This window comes from Vombatus ursinus, unplaced genomic scaffold (assembly GCF_900497805.2).
Source record: "Vombatus ursinus unplaced genomic scaffold, bare-nosed wombat genome assembly UNPS02014959.1, whole genome shotgun sequence".
Taxonomy (NCBI): Eukaryota; Metazoa; Chordata; class Mammalia; order Diprotodontia; family Vombatidae; genus Vombatus; species Vombatus ursinus.
Genome location: NW_020954737.1, coordinates 4643081 through 4665573, shown reverse-complemented (window position 1 = coordinate 4665573; position 22493 = coordinate 4643081). Strand labels below are relative to the sequence as shown.

The 22493-nt window shown below is 41.0% G+C and overlaps 1 protein-coding gene across 1 annotated transcript in view; it reads left to right on the top strand.

Moving 5' to 3' along the window:
* Positions 1–22493, top strand: part of MYLK (myosin light chain kinase) — a 313404-nt gene that overhangs the window by 53097 nt on the left and 237814 nt on the right. The gene's annotated exons all lie outside the window — the stretch shown is intronic.

Below are 22493 nucleotides of genomic sequence, written 5' to 3'. Positions count from 1 at the left end.
TGATGACCAGACCATCAAGGCCATCACCTTGCCCCCATATCAGGATTAGAATCAGTTAAATGAAAGTTTATTGATGTGTCTAATTCCATTTTCAAGTGGGCCACATCAGTGGCTTAATGCTCTATAAGGAGTTAATGCTGTTAACAAATTGCAATTTGGTATTCAAATCCCTCAGTAGCCTGGTCCCTTCTTATCTTTCCAGTGTTCTTACACCTAACTCACCCCTCTCTACTCTGCAATTCAGTGACACTGGCCTCCTTGCTCCAAATCACACAAAACACTCCATCTCTTGACTCGAGACATTTTCACTAGCTATCCCTGATTCCTGGAATTCTCTCCTTCCTCACCTCTCCCTCCACAAGTGAATCAGTTCATTTATGGAAGATGGGGCCTAACAAACAGAACTGGTCTTTAAAAAAAAGTCTATTCTGTTCTTCCACAAGGAACACTGCTTGTCTTCCTTCAAGTCCAAATGAAATCTTACAATCTTACAAAGGAGACCTTTCCCAATCCCCCTTAACATTGGTGCCTTCCTTCTATGATTATCTCCAGTTTATCCTGTATCTTGTTTGTACATGGTCATGATATCTACCATTAGACTGTGAGTTCCTTGAGAAGAGGGACCATCTTTTGCCTTTCTTTGTATCCCCAGCACTTAGCACAGTACCTGACATATAGTAGGCACTTAATAAATGTTCATTAAGTGACTGACATATTATCATACTGCCTTCGTTTCCTATGATCAAGGAACCAACTTAACTTATAGCACTGTGTTAGAGTGGGCTAAATCTCATAATATGATCTGGTATATTAATTTGGTTTCTTACTCTCAAGAAGTGGATCTCATTGAACAAGAGAATAGACTTTTCAAGAGACCAGATTAGTTTATTAGGTCCCACTTTCCATAAATGAACTGTTTCCCTTGTGGAGGCAATATCTTCCCTTACTATCATTTATCACCAGCTCACTAAAGCATATGGCTTTCTGGATCAACCCTTCTTTAGTTCCAGTTATAAAAGAGAGGGGCAATGAAGCTGTATTACTGCTCATAGAAAACTCAATTTAAAACATTTTAAAAATTCTTACCCTAGCTTTGTTGGGAGATGTAGGCCTGATATTGAAAGCACTAAATGACAACACGCAGAGAAAAATGCAAGATGCTCTTCTCAGCAGCACATTCACCTCTCCTTGGGATGGTTTAGGCAAATGAGATCCTTGAAAGTCAAGGAGGGCTTGCCAGTGGAGGGAGGGCTAATGGATCCTAACCACATGGGAGAAGTAGAAGTGACTTTGAACAACTTGGGGAAGAGAGAATTTAAGAGGATAGTAGAAAGTGTTACCCAGTTGAGCCTTTTTCCATCAATCAACAAGCATTTATTAAGTGCTTATTATATACCAGGCACATACCCAGTTAATAAGTAAAAAAAAAAAAAGTCAAGGGATGAATATGACAATCCCCAAAGAAATTTTAGGATCGTTTGACTCTGGGCCAGAAGGTATAGTTTTATTCAAATATGAGTGAATATCCCTGTGAAGTAATGATGATTGCCAAGGATTATTAAATCCTTAATAAAAGGATTTGTTCTGTAAAACTTGGACTCAGTCACAAGGCCATACTTGAAGACCTAGAGAGCAGGTTCCCCACCCCTTATAGGAAATACAGCAGGGAATGAGGGCAAAGCAAAGGGAAGAAAGCTATTTCAAGCCAAGGGAGAAATTGTAAGCAAGAGGATTAGCCTTTAGCCCTTAACCTTTGCTTTAGGATATCATTCTGCAGATATTTTGGAACAGAGACATACTTTGACACCTTCTGGTGCTGGTGGCTGTCCTCAGACCTGACAGTTTTTGTTCTTGTGCTGGCTGCTGTTCTTGCTGTTGATTTGGGAATCTTGACCCTGATCTTGGGACCAGAATCTACCTGGCTTAAAGCACTAGCTTTACTTGTCACTGCCTTCCTTACTCTCTCCATTTTTAAAGTTCTTTTTTTATACGAGAATATTTACTTCAAAGCAACAGCAGTAACAAAAGTATAAACATTTCTCCCCAACACTTAAGGGTGGAGGCACATTCTCCTCACACTTCCATCTTTGGAGAGAGGAAGCTCAAACGTGGTTCATTTCCTAAATAACAGTGGTCCCAAATACAACACTACTACACAATGAATCCTCATCTCAAGTACCACTGGCCTGTGTCCCTAAGGTTAGTTCTAGAAGTTCACTCTTTGCTCCTTATGACATCAGTGTTGAACCCAGTCTCTCCAATGCCAGCTATGTTCTCCTGACCTTTCAAGACTTACAAGGTCATAGTATCCAATCCCTTCATCTAAAACTGGAGAACAAGTTCCAAGGCAAAGAACCCAGCCTGTATTCATGGGCCATGTAACAGCCTGAGGACCCAAGGCCTTTCCCCTTGCATCATTGTGTATCACTGGCTGCCATAAGCAAGGGAGTCAAACCAAGAGCAGAGCAGCCATTGGGGAAGGAAGGGGAGGAAGAGATTGCTCCCTTGTTCATAACCCATCCCTTTAATAGTATGTTCTATAATTTTGCCAAGAAGAGAAGTTCAGATTACTGGCCTATGGTTTATATGTTCTGCCCTTTAATTTCTGTCTTTTTATCCCAAGCAGTCAGCACTAAGAAGATGCTTATAATCAATACTTGTTGGTCAATTGATTAATTAAGTTGATTTAGTGTATTTTAAGAGATTAGGAGAGGAATCTGGAGGTCATTGGATTTAGAACTGGACAATGCCTTAGAAGTCACCTGATCTAACCCCTTCGTCACATAATGAGTAAGATAGTAAGGCCAGGATTTGAATCCTTGTCTCTAGGTCATGCAGTGAATAGTGTGTTGGGCCTGGGATCAGGAAGACTCCTCTTCCTGAGTTAAAATCTGGTCTCAGACACTTACTAGCTGTATGATCCTGGGCAAGTCACTTAACCCCATTTGTGTCAGTTTCTTCATCTGTAAAATGAGCTGGAGAAGGAAATGTCAAACCATTCCAGTATCTTTGCCAAGAAAACCACAAATGAGTCACACAGAGTTGGGCATGACTGACCAGCAACACCTTCTGCCTCTAGATCCTATGTTGTTGTCATTCAAAGCTCAAATCAGAATCCTTTAACCCCCCCTCCCCCTGAATGCACAAAAAATCCCTAATCAAATATCCATCAACATGGAAAATAGGAACATGATTTATAGCCTTTCCATTTTTGGAGCCCTAGGGAAATGAAGAATAATTGAACTATTTTTTCCACAGTACCCTTACTCACATCTATTTTTGACTGTGGCTATACAATAACTATGCACAGATTGGAGACACGCAGATCTCCTTAAAATGCATTGGCCACCACAGGGTTGATTTCTTGCCACTCATTTCTGGCATCTCCCTTGGTTCCCTGACTGCTCCCTGGGCTAGCATCCTTCTTACTTGTCATTTCAGCTCCAAGGCATCTGCCTCCCAGAGGATCCCATGATTAAATGGGACATTGGCAAGAGGAAAAAAGGAAAGTTTGAGTTTTGTTTTTTACCAAATAATTGGGCAGCTTCTCTCTCTCTTTGTTTCCAGATGCTGCTTTAGAAAGACATTTTTAGTGGCTTGTACTTGGAAGTCAGAATCTGCTTTAAATGGGTTTCTGAAAAGGTCCGATCTGACCATGCTTCACCCCCATCTCAACCAAACACACACTCCCTTTTACCCCCTAAAAAAGAAACCACTGCATGCACAAGCAGAGACAACAAACCCTTATTAAAGGGGCTTTGGCTTATGTCCTTTCTTCTCTTGCCCCCGGGAGTACTGTGCTAACATTTCTGAACAAAAGCTTTGAAAAAATAAACTGGAAAAAACAAACAGACCAGTAAATCAAGTAAAAGTGACAGGCAGGGAAGAATAGCCCAGGGTTGACTAAAGCTTTCTATGGAGGAAGAGATAACTAGAGACATGACAAACCTAGTGGAGACCTTCCTCCAGCCCTCCTAAATTAGTCTTGGTTTCCTTGAAATTTAACAGCAGGTCTGCTCTTACATCTTTCAGCACATTCACTTCCCATTGGTGAGGTTGAACAGTCCACCTAGACACAAAGGCATCTAGCTCCCTGTTGGACTTGTTTGATGCTATAAAAGTGTTGCTTCTCTTTGTTTTGGGGCTATAAAACCCTTGTTTTCGCTTATGGATAGACCACCACTACCACCACCACCTTTGACTCCTATCTTGAACACCTTATATACTAAATACTGTACTGGAAAGAGACAGAAAAAGAATGGAGAGGTTGATATTTCCACCTTCTCTGGGAGTATCTAGTCTAGTGTCAGAGACATGGACCCTTCCATAGGGGAAAGGTGTGAAATAAACACATATGTAGAGACATACAAAATCCATGACATAGAGTCAGATAATCACAGGTGCAATGAAGTCAAGTAAAGTGGAGGAAAGGAGTGGGGAGAGACACACACATAGACAGAGACAGAGACTTAATCACTGAGAAAAGAAGGCTAAATGATTTAGGGCAAAGGGGTTAGTCCAGGAAGACTCTCTGGACTAGAAGTTCTAATTCACATAAATGGTAGAGTGGATGGTATATAATGTGTTGCCTGCCCCTATTCTGAACTTCCTGGAAAATTGAGGATAAGTGGTCAAATAATTAGCAAAGAGGAGGTAGGAGATAACCATCAGATGCCATCTGCCTTCAGGTTGGCAGAAGTCTCTGTTTGCTTTTGGAGATTATACTCATCTCCCTGTTGGCTTTATCCTTTCCAGAGTGTCTGTTGCTGCCTAGCCTGTTGAGCTGTATCTCAGGCTTGTTTCTTGATCTTCCCCTCCTCCCTGCCCCCACCCAGTGTGTATCCATTGATTTTGAAGGACGTATGATTGTCAAAAATAAAGTATTTTTTCACTTATTTCTGTTTTAAGACTGTTTCTGTACCGCTTTGAGGAAGAGGGGATGTTCCAAATTTTTTTTAAATGGCAGGCTAGGGCAGCTCCCTAAAGTCTGGGAATCATTCTTCTAATTCCTTATGAAATACCTACCTTCCCACAAAATTACCCAGGAGGAAGCCCAAGTAAGGTCCTGCCTTGTACCAGTTTTTTTTTTTCAGGTGGGCACAGCCCAGACATAGTGAATCACTTATTTTATTCATGCCATTCTTTTTATAACCAGACTGCCAGCTTCACCCAGTCAGCAGTGGTAACTTACTGTTAAAGTGGAAATAGGAAGCTGTTAAAGCGGAAATAGAACTGAATTTGGTGTCAGGCAACCCTGGGTCCAAATTGCAGGTCTGCCAGCTTATTATAGCAGAGTTACCTTGGGCAAATCATTTAATCTCTGTGAGGTTCAGCTTCCCCATCTGTGTGATAGGAATAATAATGGAAATGTAAAATTGAAAGCTGGAAGGGCCCTAGGAGACCATGTAGATCAAACCCTCACTTAATTTGTATTGCCCACATCACGGGATTATTGGGTGAACAAATGAGGCAATGATGTAGCCTGAAGAACTGTCTAAAAATCAGTTATTTTAAAAATAGATTTTTTTACTGATATTTTTTATGTATAAAGTGTCTTGAGTCCTCCTATATCCCTCCTCATTCTCCCCTTCCTTATACAGAAGCATCTTTTATAACAAAGAATTTTGTTGAGGGTGGGGGGAAAGAGGAAAGGAGAAAAGAGGGAAGGGGGGCATGGAAGGAAGGAAGGAAAGAAGGGAGAGATGGAAGGAGGAAGGGAAGGAAGGAGGGAGGGAGGGAGGGAAGAAAAAAGGAAGGAATGAAGGGGAGGGAGGGAAAAAAACAAAAATCAATGCATAAAAAATGTATTGTTCTTGCTGAGGTATCATGGTGCAGTAGAGAAAATGCTGGTCTTAAAGTTAGGAAGAGCTTGGTTAAAGTCCTGCCTCGTGGTACGTATTGACTCTGTGCCTTCTGGGCAAATCAAAAGCTCAGTGCTCTTTGCAATTGAACCTAATGGCAATCTGGGCCCTGGACAGACCTGGGGTTTGAACTTAGAGTCTGACACTGTAAGTTTTGGAGAAGGTGTCAAGTAGGATGATAGAGGGATTTTCCTCACCTGGGAGTTCTCTGTGCCAATGAAATCACAGAATATTATTGCTATTATCATTATAATTATTGATGAATTATATTCATCTTTGTGTTTTCCGTATTGCCTAACACAACATCCACTGCAGCACATTGAATCATTTCAGTCATATTCGACTCTTCATGACTGCATTTGGGGTTTTCTTGGCAGAGATACTGGAGTGGTTTGACATTTCCTTGTCTAGTTCATTTTAAAGATGAGGAAACTGAGGCAAACAGGGGTAAGTGACTTGCCCAGGATCACAAAGCTAGTAGGTGTCAGAGGTTGGATTTGAACTCGGGTCCTTCTCACTCCCATCCCAGTGCTCTATTCACTGCACCACCTTGCTGCCCTGCCCCACACATTATAGGTGTTTGATAAAAACTTGTTAAATGGGGGCAGCTAGGTGGCACAGTGGATAGAGCACCAGCCCTGCATTCAGGAGGACCTGAGTTCAAATCCGGCCTCAGACCAAGCACTTGACACTTACTAGCTGTCTGACCCTGGGCAAGTCACTTAACCCCATTGCCTAGCCAAAAAAAAAAAGAAAGAAAAAAACTTTTTAAATGAATTAATAGATTGAAAGTAGAGATTGAAATGAGAGATTTCTAGCTTTGGATAAACAGTTTGTGCATTATACCTAACACCATAATTTTCCACTAATAATGGGAAACAGAGGTTTATGGTGAGCATCAGTAAGCTGCAACCCATAAACAATGACAAATTGCTTAAGATTATCAAGTATTAACTGATAATTTGACTATTTTGATTAAATTAATTATTTATCATTTGGTTAGAGAAAATGTGTGGCTAGAAGAGAAGGTAGATTGGTTATGTGGCAAGAATGAGGGATAACTAGTAGATAATTTTTTGTGGTCAGTGGTATCCACATCAAGATCCCTAAAAGAAGGCCCCCTTCATGATAGGTGGACATAACTCTTGAGAAACATGGACAAGAGTGCTTAGCACATGCAGTACTTAGTCCAGTGCCTGACACACAATAGGCACTTATTAAATATTGATTAATTGATTGACATGGGTCTCCTAGGATGGGCAGGTGTGAATATACTGCAGTCTATATCATTGTAGGGAGTACCCATATCAGTGAGGCCAGAGATCCATTAAAGTACTAATATATAGAGGAGAGGGCTGGTAGAGTAATCCAGAAATTATTTCTTTTTGATTTTGGATTGCAAGTGATTCTTCCCAGCAGATTTCTCTTTCTAAACTTCAGTTTGGCTTAGGTTGATAATAAAGAGAATTAGTTCAGAATAATAGCTAGCATTTCTATAGTACTTTAAGGTTTACAAATGGCTCTTTACATATATTAGCTCATTCGATCCTCATAGCAATCCAGGAAGGCAGGTGCTATATTATCCCATTATACAGATGGAGGAAAACGAGACAGACAGTAGTTAAGTGACTTATCCAAAGTCATATAGCTAGTATGTGTCTGAGGGAGGATTTAAACTCAGGTCTTCTTGACTCCAAGTCCTGAACTCTATCTCCTGCCCTCCCTAGCTGCCTACTTCTTGACTGTGAGGAGAAATAACATATGTATAAATAAAACCTTAGTAGCCAAGAATAGAGGGAATACAAAAAATTGGGGGAAAAAACTCTCAAAGGCAGTCTCCCAGATAGAATATGATTGGGTTGGAATATTGTTGTGGTGTAGGAAATGATGAGCTGTGAATTTAGAAAAATATGGAAAGACTTGGTCGTACAAAGGAAGATGCTATATTTAGAGAAACAGATGACAAGTGGAGATAACAGAAGTTTTGTATGGACAGTCACTCACAGAAGATAATCCATATGCAATAGATAATTAAAATAAAGTCTATAAAATGACATCAAAATAAGCATCCTTGATGACTTTTAATAGAGGTAAGAGAAATTTTCTGAAAGCCTCATGGAGCCTCAGGGGGTAGAAAATTGATGTTTTTGCTTATTCCCTGGCAGAGTTGGTTAAGTGCCGTGGTGTCATGGAGAGCAACCTTTGACTTCTCCTTTGGACCAGAGGGCTTCTAATGTGTCCAGATTAATGATTTTCCTAGTACTCAGAGTTGAAGCCACCTTTGCGTGGATGGAGGTCAGAGAGGGAGAGGTTGGGTTCTCCCAGGTTCACATTTGCACTCTGTGAGTCCCCTTTCAGAACAGCACCTCCATCTACTTACTGCCTATCATTAGTGACATCAGCATGAGCCAAGCAATCCCAGACACTTGAGAGCCTGGGAACCATTCTTGGCTCTGGTATTTGTGCAGGTGGCATCAAAGGGGCTTCAGCTTTCTAAGTCTTCTCTTGCTGCCCATGAGACTCCAGACAGAATGCATCCATTGTTCTGGAGGGAAGGCCTTTCCTCGATAGGCCACAAAATTCACAGGTGAACTGGGTTTTGGACTGGTGTTCAGAGCAGGTGTTTGAGCAGTAGAATGACTCTGGAGAGATGTGGAAGTTTGAAATCAAGCCAGGGAGTTCAGTCTTCGTATGCTCCAGAAGGCAGGGCCCCACCAACAATCAGTTCTTCCATCCCAAACATTAGGCAGAATAAATCCTGTCCCAGACCAGATAGAAAAGGGTTCTCTCCTGTTTTCAGATGTACTACAGTGTTGGCTCTGGAACTGGAGGACCTGGGTTCAAATCTTGCCTCTAGCACTTACTCCCTAGGTGACCTTGGGCATTAAATTGCTTAACTTTCCTAGACCTCATTTTCCTTATCTGTAAAATGAGCTGGTTGGAATAAATGGCCCCTGAGGTTCCTTCCACTTTGAGATCTATGACCCTGTAACTTCTAAGTGAAAGAATCTTAGCTTCCTTAGTTTCTCTCTCCTAATCAGGAAAGTTTGTCTGGTACATAGTAGGCATTTTAAAAATGCTGTTGATCGGAGATGGATTGTTGCTTGAGAGTGGAAAAGTAGCTGATTTATGACTTTTGTCCTCTTTGATGGGGAAATAGCTCTGGGCTAACCAAAGAGCAGGTGACAGAATCCAAATGTAATACCAATGATTTATGTTGCGTCTCCTCCCTAAGTTCGACCATGACTAGTTGGAAATGTCAGATTTATTACCTTAGATTTATTTCCTTCCTAACACTCCCCCAAGCCCATTGGAATTCCAGGGGTGCATTAGGAAATGGAGCAGAAAATGCCTAGACTTTCTCTCTGGGGCTTCTGTCACCAGACGGCAGGTGTTGGATGCTGTGGAGAACAGTATACTGTTGTATTAAAATAAAAAATAAAAATTCTTGTGTTTATGTTGTGTATTCATTTAAAATTGTTCAAAAGAGGCATAGTTCCTTAAAACCTGTGTAAAGAAGCAGGTGCAGGCAATAAGGGAAGCCCAGTATCTGGCTTAAAATAGGAGATAGGTAGGAATGACTTTACTGAAAGCATTATAAGCACAACTAGCTGCTTGGGAAATTGGGAGAAAGAAACATGTCTAAATGGGGAAGAATAATTTGGGGCTTAGAGCTGAAAGGGAAAGACCATGGGTTTTTCTTATCTGTATCTCCCTAGTAGAATGCAAGATCTTTGAGACCAGACACTCCTCTCCCTCTCCTCTTCCTTACCTCCCCCCTTCTCCCTCTCCTTTCTCTCTCCTCTCTTCCTTTATTTCTTTTTTCCTCCCTTCCTCCCTTTGTTCCTTCCTTTTCTCTTTTTTCCTTTTCTTTCTTTTCTATCTTTTCCCTCCATCCCTCCCTTTCTCCCTCCCTCCTTCTCTTCTTTTCCTTCTTTATTCTTTTCTTCCTTCCCTCCTTCCTTCCTTTTTATTTCCTTTTCTTTCTTTTCTTTCCTTTCTTTTTTCTCTTTTCTTTTCTTTCTTTCCTTTCTGCCCAGCACATAGCACAGTGCCTATATATATATATATATATGTATATATATGTGTATATGTGTGTGTGTGTATATATATGTATATATATATATGTGAGAAAGAGACAGACATACATTGGATATTTGGATTGCATTGAATCAGTTATCTTTCATGTTATGGCAACAATAAAGATGTTGAGGTTGGCAGCAAAACCCTCAGGTACTTTTGCTTGGCTGTTAGTCAGGGACTAGGGAAATGCAGAGTAGGAAGTTAGCCAAAGTGTTTGTGTAAGCATTTAATTAAGACTTGATGCTATTTAGGAATAGATCAGAAGCTCAGAAACTATCTTAGGGGTGGGACACAGCCAGCAGAACAAAAGTGCAGATGTTTCCAAGCCTTCAAGAGCCAGAACAGCTTGAGACCATCTCTCACCAATGCTGGAGTGCTAGGAATACAAGGACTTCCTGACTCTACAGGAAGGGAGTGAGTGTAAGATTGTCACTAGGCTAGGAATACAGTAGGTATTTAATAAATGTTGACTGACTACTGAAAAAGCTACAGTTGAAATCAGAAGGTTTGCTTTCCCCAGCTAGTGGGGAATTTAGTTTTGATAAAAATCAGCCATTACAGAGAGGAACATACGGGAAGTATTGTTGATGAGGTCCATTCCATCTTGTTACCTTGGTAAACAGGATGGCTAGATTTTGTAGCAGAGGAAGCCCAATGAATCTCAGATCCCAGGGCAACTTCAAAAAGGAAAATAAGTACTTTGGGGAAAACACTAGGTTCTTTCAAGTGGATTTTCATTCAGCTTTTAAAATCTTGTTTTTATTCATCTTTTGTTTGCATCCACTTCATTTCTAACTATAGTACTCCTCTTTATTCCTTGTAAAGATTAAAAATGAAATAGCATTTCAGCCAGACCAACCAATACATCAACCATTTTATGTCAGTGGATGTGATACACTGTATGTAATAATCTACACCCATAGACTCAACCCTGCAAAGAGGTGAGATGTATTGTCTCACTCTTCTCAAGGTCAAGCTTAGTCATTATAATTATACAGCAGAGAATACTAATTGTTACTCCTAGACTATAAAAATTTGAGCATGTATAGGAGAGTTGTCAATCTATATCTTAATGTTATTCATGTGTATGATTATTTGGCAGGATGCCCTATGTTTATATTATTAAGAACTCATTGTAATGCTTTGATATCATGAGATGTAGTGTGACTTAGGGAGTGGCTAGTCAATCTTTTTTTTTTTTTTTTGAGGCAATCAGGGTTAAGTGACTTGCCCAGGGTAACACAGCTAGTAAGTGTCTGAGGTCAAATTTGAACTCAGATCCTACCGACTCCAGGGCCCATACTCTATTCATCTAGCTTTCCCTAGAGAGTCAAATTTAAAGCCAGGAAAACCTCGTTTAAGTTTCACCTCCAACATACACTAACTGTGAGATGCTGGGCAAGTCACAACCTATCAGGGCTCTAGGCAACTTTCTAGTCTTTTTAGTCTCAGAGAAGTTACCAACCCACAATGGTAGACAAAGTTTGCTTATCCTGGGGTTTCTTAGACCAATGAAGTCACAGATTCAGTTATTTTTATAGTTTTACATGCTTTGTTAACAAATGGTTAAACTAGTTAAGTAGATTTGGCTTTCTAACTAGTTCATAGATTAATAGCCAGAAGGTTCTTAAAGGACGTTTAGTCCAAACTCCCTCATTTTAGGGTTGAAGAAAGATCAGTCTAGAGAGAATACTACTTGCCCAACATCACAAAGTTAATAAGTAGCAGAGGTGACATTTGAACCCCGGTCCTCTGGCTGCATTGTTCTTTCCTCTGTACATTCTGCGTCTGCTTTTGAAAGAACCAGTCACTTAGAAAACCTGCAGAGGAATCTTAGAAACAATAATGTTCCAAGCCAGGAGGGACCATAAACCCCTCAGTTTTTTGGTTTTTTTTTTACAGATGAGTGAAGATGCCCTCCCTCTTGTCCCTCCCTGCTGTCTGTCCCCCCCGCCCCATCACCACACTTGAGGTTAAGTGACTTGCCTAGAGTGAAACACCTGGTAAGTTCAATGAGTGTCAAAAGCTTAATGTCATACATAAATTGACAGCAATGTTTCACAGATGGAGAATTCGGTCATCTTGGACTCGAAAACTGAAAGGCATTTGCCTTTCTGGCCAGGAATATGTGTGGCTTGGACCCTCCCAGAGAGAGGATAATGAGGTTTCCGTGCACTCTGGCATTTTCTTTGTCTGAAACACATATGCCATCAGTACTTCACAAATTGGACTGGGGAGCCAGGGCTGAGTTTATATCCATTCCTAACTCTTTTATTGTTTGTTTTTTTGGTTGGAAATAAAGTTTTGGTGTTGCTTCTGGCAGGAGCCAGGATTTTACATGATTGTCATCATTAGCATCATTTGGGGCTTTGATTTGGCTTTGAAGCCTGTGTCTGTATGTGGGGCGCTGTCCTGGCTGCTATACAAAGTCAGTTTATAGACTCAGGCCCTGAATGAGGGACACCCTATCTAAAACAGACAGCCTAATGTGCCTGAATGGAAATTAAATCAGGACACAATTAGAAAAAGAATTTGATCTAGTATTAACATTCTATGCAAGGAGACCAGGAGACTGGTGTATCAAGAGAGCAAATGTCAAGGGGAGTTGCCTGACATTCAGTAGCCTGGTGCTCTTCTCCTGATCTGAATTGCCCAGAGAATCATAGGATCACAAATTCTGATCTCAAAGGGGCCTAAGAGTCCATCTCTCTCATTTTACAGATGAGAAAACTAAGTGTTCTTTTCACTCAACCATGAGGATTAGCCTTGATATAATTTCAATTTGCTCTTTGGTCAGATGCTTCAGGGAAAAAAAACCAGACAATCAAGAATGCAGATGAGGGCAGGAAGGAGTAGGTAAAAATTAGAGTAGAACCTGGACAAATTGACATCTCTCCATCTCTAGGAAATGTTATCAGAGTTGAGTTGAGATAAGGAAGCATTGGGAGTTCTTTTTTTTAATCATATGTTTTTTTAAATAATATTTTATTCACCCCCCCCAATTACATGTAAAAACTATTTCACCATTCGTTGTATGCTTTTTAAAAGTTTTGAGTTCTAAGCATTGGAAGTTCTGGGGAAAAAAACAGGGAAGGCAGGCAGTAGAATTATTGACAGGAAGTGTGGTGCAATGGAAAGAACACTGGCCGTATAATTAGAGGATTAGGATTAGAATTAGTATCCTGTCCATCTCTGACACTTATTACATGTATGACCATAGGTAAGTCACCAAACCTCTTTTGGCCTCAGCTTTCTCATCTGTACATGGTCTGGAACATTCCATCAAACTCTATTCCTATGAACTCAAAAGATGCTTTTAGTTAACTAAGTACCTATCATATCTCTGTCCCCCTTTAACTGAATTTATTGGGCTTGGGAGAAAGAGAGAAAGGCAATAAAATCCTGAATTGAAAAGGTGATATCTTAAATACACATACACACTCATACACTCACTCTTATACACGTATCTTGAAATTATTTATGGAAAATTGAAGCATAGGAACTTGAGATCAATATTTGATAAACTTATTGCACAGAAAAGGAAGTATGTCATCCAAATACTGCTATTCCTATAGGCCTTGCACAAAGTATGCACTTTACAAATGTTTGTTGAATTATTAAGATCTTATGAAGACCTGTACTCAACATAGAATAGGGGCATGAGGAGGTAGGAGGGGGGGGCATTGAAAGGGAGATAGGAGAGTGTCAAACATAGACTTCATCTGGCTTAGAATTTTAATTAGCCTCCCTTTCTCCCCTAGCCTCTTCCAAAACCCAGTTAGGAATTATTTGCTCCCTTTGAAAAAAGGAACCAGTGAGGCAAGGTTGGCCTGACCCAGAGAGGATGGTGCAGCAGAGCGTGGTGGGCAGGGCAAAGAGGTGGCTCTAAGTGTATCACTTTTACTGCTAAGATTCCCAAAACAAACCCAGGAAGCTTAAGGAGAAGTGGGAAAAGTCTGATTAAGACCAACTTTAAAGAAAAAAAGTACCTTACTATATCTTACTGTTCATATGAGCAATCATATTATATCTTTTTTCCTTTTTACAAACTTTTTTAAATTAATTTTTTTCAATTATCAATCTCTCCCCATGTGAAAGAAGAAAGAAAAACCCTTGTAACCAATATACACCGTCAAGCAAGACAAATTCCCCTATTGGCCATGTCCAGAAATGTATCTTTTCTGCATATCAGGTTGTCTCTTCTCTGTCAGAAAGTTGGTTGTTGCATTGTTCAGAGTTCTTACATCTCTCACAATTGTTTGATTTGACAGCTAGGTGGGACAGTCGATAGAATGCTGAGCCTGGAGTCAGAAAGACCCATCTTCCAGAGTTCAAATCCAACCTCAGACAAATTACTAGCTGTGTGACCCTGATCAAGTCACTTAACCCTGTTTGCCTTAGTTTCCTCATTTGTAAAATGAACTGGAGAAGGAAATGGCAAACCACTCCAGTATCTTTACCAAGATTTTCTTTACCGAGAAAACCCCAGATGAGGTCAGGAAGAGTCAGACATGACTGAAATGACTGAATAAGCTTTATTATAAGTTGTTCTCTTGATTCTGCTGACTTCATTCTGCATCAGTTCATCCAGGTCTTTCCAGGTTTCTCTGAAACTGTCTCTTTCATAATTTGTTATAACACCATAGCATTCCATTACATCAGTACACCATAATTTATGCATCCATTCCCCAAATGATTTGGAGGGAAACAAAGAACACATCCTCTTACTTCTTTGCCACCACAAGAAGGAGCTCGTAGTCAAACTTCTTTAAAAAAGTCATCTTCTCCCTCTATCGCTTCCCAACCTTCATTATGACCTCCAAACATCACTCATTAGAGACTCTTTCTACGATGTTACTGTTGATCTCTCAAATACTAGGTATTATGGCCTTTTCTGTATCCATAGCCTTCTCAAAGTTATTTGCAATTGTTTGCTACTCCATTCTCCTGAATATGGACTACACTTGAGTTTTCATTGCACTGATTGTTCTTCTACCCATCCGAGCACTCTTTGGTTTCTTTTGCTGGACTGTGATTAATGTCATGCTCCCTAATTGTGTCTGAGGTCCTCTTCCCTTCTCTTTCTATTCTCATTCACTTGGTGACCTCCTCAGCTCCCATGTGTTTAATGACTATCTCTGTGTAGATAATTCCCACATCTATAATTACAGTCCTAGTCTCAGTCCTGCACATCAGTCCTACATTTTCAGCTATCCATAAGATATCTTGAACCGTCTGTCTTATAGACATAAGCTCAACATGTCTGAAACTGAACTTATGGCCTTTCTCTCAAAACCCACCCTTCTTTCTTTCTAACTTCCTTATTTCTGTGCAAAGCACCACCATCCTTCTGTGACACCTTCAACTCCTCCCTCTTATGCACCTTACGCATCCAATCAGTTGTCAAACCCTGACATTTCCATCTCCTCAACACCGCTCCCCTTCGTTCCACCCACACAGCCAACACTACCTATTCAGACTCCTTATAAACTCTCATCTGGACTATTGCAATGGTCTCCTGATTGATCTCCCTGCTGTTCCTCCATCTCCCAACTCCAGGCATTTTCCCCGGTTATCCCCTATCTCTGGAACTCTTCCTTCCTCATCTCTGCCTCCTCAAGACATCCTCATGTCTCCACCAAAATCTCTCCTTCTGCAAGAAGCCTTTCCCAAGTCCCTCTTAATGCTAGTGCCTTCTCTCGAAGATGTTCTCTAGTTTAACCTGTCTGTATCTTATTAAACATAGCTGTTTGCTTGGTGTCAGCCTCATTAAAAGGGGAGCTCCCTGAGAGCAGGGACTGTCTTTTGTCTTTCTTTTTGTCTTCAGTTTAGCACAGTGTCTGGCAGGAGAAGGTGCTTAACAAATGTTTGCTGACTTGCCGGCTAGGAGACCCTGGACAAATCCTTCAACCTCAGTCAAGTCCCCCCACCGGTTGTCTATAAGTAGGAGAGCAGTTGCTGATCCACATTAGCAGAGGGGGTTTTTTCATTGGGAGTTCCTTTTATCAGTGAATTGACAGGTCTGAACCCAAGAACAAAAGGAAAAGTGTACTTTCTATTACAATAGGGCTCTTTGTACGATCAGTCTATTTCCATTCCTTTTTATTCATTAGACAAATGTATGAGCGCCCACTTTGTTCCAAGATTGTGCTGGAAGCTGTAGGGGCAAAGACACTTTGCCCCTAAGGAGTTTATAAACCAGTGGAGGGTATGACAAGTTCACAAGTAAGTGTAATAAAAGATGGAATGTTGTTAAGTCTGTGAGGCCAGTACAAACACGGTGCTGTGGAGATTCGGGGGAGGGGCTGATCATAGGCATTTGAGCAAGAACTTAAGGGTGAATAAGAGATAGCACTGAGGCAGCTAGATGACGCAGTGGTTACAGTGCTGGGCCTGGAGTCAGGAAGATGTAAGTTCAAATCCGGCCTTATACACTTAGTAACTGTGTAACCCTAGGCAAGTCACTTAATCTCTGCTTGCCTTAATTAACTGGAGAAGGAAATGGCAAACCACTCCAGTATACTTGCCCCCAAAAAAACATAGACAGTATGGTCCACGGGATCACGAAGAGTCAGACACAACTCAATGACGGAGTTACAACAGCATGGCAGAGTGGATTCAGAGTCCAGTTTCGGTCCATAGATTCAGTAGTCCTGAAGTCAAGTGCCATCTGGAATATATGTGGGCTACTTGACTCTGGGCAAGTCAGCTCCCTTCTGAGATCCCCATGTTATCTTTCTAAGACTAAGCTGCTGGGCACGTACCAATCTCCATTGGTAAATGAAGATTCCTCAATAGTAGGTCCTCATTCTAATGAAATCATAGGTCCAGTGTAAAAAAAAATGGAGTATAGGGAAAGAATAGTGAAAATTGGGATCCAGGTCAGGGATACTGGTGCATGCTTATGATCCCTGCTTCTGGGGAGTCCAATTTCTTGAGCTTGGGAGTTCTGAGCTATAGAGAGCCAAGCTCATTAAGTATTTGCACTAAGCTTAGCATTTATAGGGATGGTGGCATGTTACCAAGTGGACTAATGAGGGGCAAAGTTGGAAATGGAACAGATCAAAACTCCTATGTCACTGAGATTGGCCTGTGAGTGGCCCTGGACTAGATGAGATTAGAGTGACCTGAAGGAAGGAAGGAAGGAAAGAAAGAAAGAAGGAGGGAAAAAAAGGAGGAAGAAAGGAAAAAAGGAGAAAGGGAAGGAAAGAAAGAAACAAGCAAAGAAGGAAGGAAGGGAAGGATGGAGGGAGGGAGGGAAGAAAAAGGATCCACATCCTGAAGATGCTTGAATGCTAGCCTAAGGAGTTGGGATATTTTGAGACATAGCCACTGTGCAGTTATCAAGGGTTTCTGGGGGCATTCTTTAGAATTTGGATCATAAATTTATTATTTAAAAATTATTATGGATATTTGTATTGGTTGAGCCTTTTCTTTGTTATTGTTGTTACTCATAACTGGACTGCTCCAGCACCATCACCACCACACCACCACACCACCCCTACCTCTTATGTGAAAATATGGTCTTCTTTATTACACAATTTTGAAGTACATAGTCTGGTGAAAACCATGGACTGTCTACACTGGTGTGAGCATCCTTCCCTGTGGTGTTTCATTTAGTGCTTCACTACTCAGTGAAGTTGTGGGTTGGTTGGAAATAGGAAGAGGAGGGACCAGTCCTAAGAAGAGATGCGTAGGGTGACTATAATGATGGAACGGTAGAGCTAGAAGTGACTTTCAATATTGTCTTCATCTTAGCTTACATTCGTAACTCTGAGGTTTGTAGAGTATGTCACAAGCATTAGCTCACTGACCCTTGCACCAGGGTAGGTGTTATCGGGATATCCCTATTTAACTGATGAGGAAACTGAGCCTGAGGAATGTTAAGTATCCTACCTGGGATCACATAGCTAACCCATGTGTGTCTGAGGCAGGATTTAAACCCAACCCAGGATAAAGCCCCAAATACAATGCTTTGTTCATTACCCCAAGCTCTCTCTTCTGGTTTAATGCTTATATTTTGCAGGTGAGGGAAACTGAGGCCTGTAAAGGTAAGGTGCTCTGCTCAAGGAGTAGCAAATTTGGAATTAAGTCCAGATTTTATGATTCCCAGTTATGAGCTCCGTGCATTTCCCCATATTGCTTCCCTTAGTGTGTACATTGAGGTACACCAGGGTCAAGTAAATATATGTGGAGGCCTTAAGTCAGGGTTCTTAACCTGGAGTCCATAGATAGATTTCAGGGCATCTTCCAATTTGATTAGGAAATACGTGCACTTCTTTTCACTAGCCTTTGTTTTCTTTGGCATCCTATATATTTTATTTTACATGTTTAAAAACTTTATTCTAAGAAGAGGTCTATAGGCTTTACCAAATTACTAAAGAGGTCTATGTTTCCATAAAATTTAAGAACCCCTGCCTTATCACAGATATATGTTGTTATTGCTTAGTGGTTTCAGTTGTGTCTGACTCTTCATGACCCCATTGGGGCTTGGCAACGATCTTGGAGTTGTTAACATTTCCTTCTTCAGCTCATTTTACAGATGAGGAAATGAGCCAAACAAGATTAAGTGACTTGCTCAGGTTCACACAGCTAGTGAGTTGTCTGAGATTGGATTTGAACTCAGGAAGATGGGTCTTTCTGACTCCAGGTCCAGCTATCTACTGAGCCACCTAGATGCCTCCTACACAAACACACACACACACACACACACACACACATCACAGATATAAATCACAGATAATGACATATAAGTGACACATGTGGCATACAAGTTACATCAGAGACAATTATATAAAGTGTGAAGCAGTTTACTTAGCTTGTACCTAAATCTGGTCAAGGGCATCCATTCCTCCTCCCACCTTAATCATTTCATTAAATATTTATTAATTGCTTTTTTTTTGAAAGGCACTGGTGGGGCTCCAGGGGTGTACTATTTAACATGTTTAACAACAGACTTTCAAAAAAAAAGCATTCTGTACACACTTTTAAGTTTAATATTTATTATTATCATTTTCTCCATTGCTTTCTTAAATCTAGACAATCAACAAAACAAATCAAGCCCTGATCTGTAGCACTGTCAATGTGACATCCAAGCTGTAAATGCTCACATTGGAAATTTAACAATCAGGTCTTGTGAATTGGTTAGCTTCCTCCAGCATACCCTGGTTAGGCTTGACCATCCAAGAGGATGGTCAGAGTATGGTCTTTCGATAAGCTTTAAAATTAATGTTGTGACTTACAGGGTAGGGGAATAGATGTTCTCTATACCTGAAGGGCTTTACCAAGGGCCCAGTAGGACATCTGCTGAAGGACTGGGTTCAGGTAAGGTCCCTTATGGATAAATGCCTAATGTGTTAGATAATGATGGTAATGGAATTGAGGGAACTTCATGGGAAATTCCAGTATCTTTTCTGCTGACAGGGCAATAATGTAACTGAATGGGTGAAAAGAGTACAGTTATACCGAGTAGACTACTTGAAAGAAAATGTAGTGGTCATACCCCTTTTTTAGCTTCTTATAAAACCTTACCCCAGAGAAGAAGGAGATTGGTCAGATCTAACCAAGCCTTGTTGGCTTATTGGTGGGTTGGTTAGTTGATTTTTTCCTCTTGACTTGAGCCTTGACTCAGTAGACACTTCGAAGCTATTGGTGAATCCTTTGTCTCTCTAGGGCTGCGCCAGTCCTTACCACTCCAATTTTCCAACATTCTTCCAGCACCCCTGCTCACCTATGCTCAACCTAAGAGAGCAACCAATTTACAGAGTTAAAGATTGTCAAGTTACAGAACTTTAAAGGCGTATCCTCAGAAACAATGGGTTAACTAGGGGTGCATCTAGACCTGTGACTCTAGTTACACTAGACCCAGGAATTCCGTTTCCAGTGTCCCCATCGAGCCGCCATGTGAAGACTAATGATGGAGAGCACACTACCTTCTGAGGCAACCCATGCTACTTTGGGGCAGCTTTAAGTGATAGTTTAATTGGACCTGAGTTCAAATCCCCACTTTGCCACTTGCTACCTCTGTGACCTTGGGCAAGTTACTTGACCTTTCTAGGTCTCACCACCCTCATCTGTAAAATGAGAGGATTAGATAGATGACTTCTAAGGTAGGATTCACTATGAGGATCAAACAAGATACTCTATGTGAAGTGCTTTGCAAAGCACTATATAAAGGCATACTTTTGGGTGGCAATGTCCTGGTCAATCCTCTAAAAGTCTAACTTGCAGAACAGAGGCTAAGAAGGAGTTTCCTCACTGAGCATTTGCTCTGCTGATGACATCAGAGGCCCAAAACAACAACAGCAAAAATATTTTAATGTGTTCTATAGATTGAATGTGAGTGTTTGGGGGGACAAAGATGGTGAAAGGGGGTTATTAGAGATAGTTAATGTCTTAGAAGCCATCCAAATTCCTGAAATTCCTAGTGTGGGTTCAGATGGAAGGTGATAAATGTATGTTTTGCCAAGTGGGAGGTTTCCAGTAGATGCTAACTATGGTGCCTTTAAGAATGCCTGATGGTTTAGCTGAGATCTCTCCGGTGCAGGCATGGGGGGGCCTGGGCGTACTCAAGGGTGTTTGATGGAGAAAGATCTGTTTCTTAATTGTTTCTGGAATGTTTGAAATGTCACCAGTTAAGCATTAATGCTTCAGGGCCTGATGGCCTACTGAGGCTGGGCTCTGCTGGAGAGGCCAAAGTGTTTGCTGATGGAATGCAAATGATGCCTTCTTTTGGTTAATGATTTATTTTCCTCTCGAAGCAAGGCTCTGCTTGCGAAATTTTCTTGGAGTACCAGGACAAAAATTTCTTTCCCTAGAGCTAAGAAAGGAAGGGTAACTGGACTAATTATATCATTCCAGATTTGGTGAAAAAAAAAAACTAAGAATTTTTAGTTTAGACGAGTAGACTTGGGGAGGATGACATGAACACAGTCTTTGAGAGTTTAAAAGGCCATCTTGAGGAAGAGGAATTAGACTATTTCTACTTGACCTCAGAGGGCAGAACTAGAGGTAATGTTGTTGTTCATCCTTTGTTGTCAAAGAGGACAGATGATGTCAGCAGGGTGATGTCTAGACTTGCAAGTGAATTGGATTTGAGTGAGGCAGAGCTGTGCAAAGTTATCAGCCCCACTCTCTCCTCCAGAGCCATCTGGGTCCAGTGCAAGATATAGGTCAGGACGACTGGAGATGGCCCGGAAGCAGTAGGAGACTTTGGTTTTTTTAAGCTAAAGTCTTTCTCAGGCTTCAGTTTGTCTGAGGCAACAAGAGTGATGTGGAAGTTACAGAGAGGTAGATTTGAGTTCAACAGATTTAGGAAATAGTTCCTAACTATTTGCTCTGTTCAAAAGTGGAATAGGACATTCCTTCTTACTAGCCAGAGGAATGCAGATGGTCAAAAGGCAGAGAACAGTCGACCGAAACAAAGAGCAGACATGGACATGATGTTCCAGAGGCAAGAGGAAGCTGAGGCAGAACTCATCTCCAACAGCAGGAAGCTTCTTATATTCTTCCTGTCATTATAAGAAATCAGTGATTCCCTATCTAGGTTCAGTCATTCATTAAGCATTTATTATGTGCCAGGCACTGTGCTAAGCTCTGGGGATACAAAGAAAGGCAAAAAGACATTCTCTGCCCTCAAAGAGCTCACAGTCTAATGGTCTGGCAGAATTTACCACACCTGGCAGGTGTGGGCTGCCAATGGATAGAGCACTGGTCCTGGAGTCTCAGAGACCTAAGTTCAAATCCGGCCTCAGACATTTGCTACCTCTGTGACCCTGGGCAAGTCACTTAACCCTGTTTGCCTCAATTTCCTCATCTGTAAAATGAGCTGGAGAAAGAAATGGCAAACCACTCCAGTATCTTTGCCAAGAAAACCCCGAAGGGGGTCAAGAAGAGTTGGACATGACTGAAAAATGACTGAACAGCTGGCAGATCCTGACAGGTCCTGCCCGATATCCAATGTATGCTCCCTAGAGCCTACAGCACATGATTCCAGATACTTTCAGTGGTGCCCCATTTTTGTTCTTTAAAGATAGATTTGCTTTTTTGGAAAAAGTCACTCTTTTGGAGTCAAATCTGATGGATGTGCTGGGTCATCAAATTAGGAAAACAAATGATAATATTAATGCAAAGGATAAGGTGTGTTCTTCTGTGACTTACAACTACTTCCAGAGTCAGTGCCCAAAGAGAAATTAAAAAAAAAAAACCTTTGAGTACAATTTTAATTATGATATTGCTTCCTAAAGTGGCTTATCTAAAGAGGGTAGCCCTCATTTGGGTAAAGAAATTCAGGTTTTTTTAAATCAGTTTTTCACATAATCACAAAATACTAACATTTAAAGGGCCCTTAAAGATTATTCTGTTGAACCACCAGTTTTTTAGGTCAGCAGTGTGAGGCCCAGAGAGGAGAGATGGCTATGGTCACATAGCACATAAAGGAGAAAAGCAGAGATCCAACCCCAGGTCTTCTTCCATCCATTTATAATCATACTGCATGCTTGCACACACACACACACACACACACACACACACACACACACACACACACAC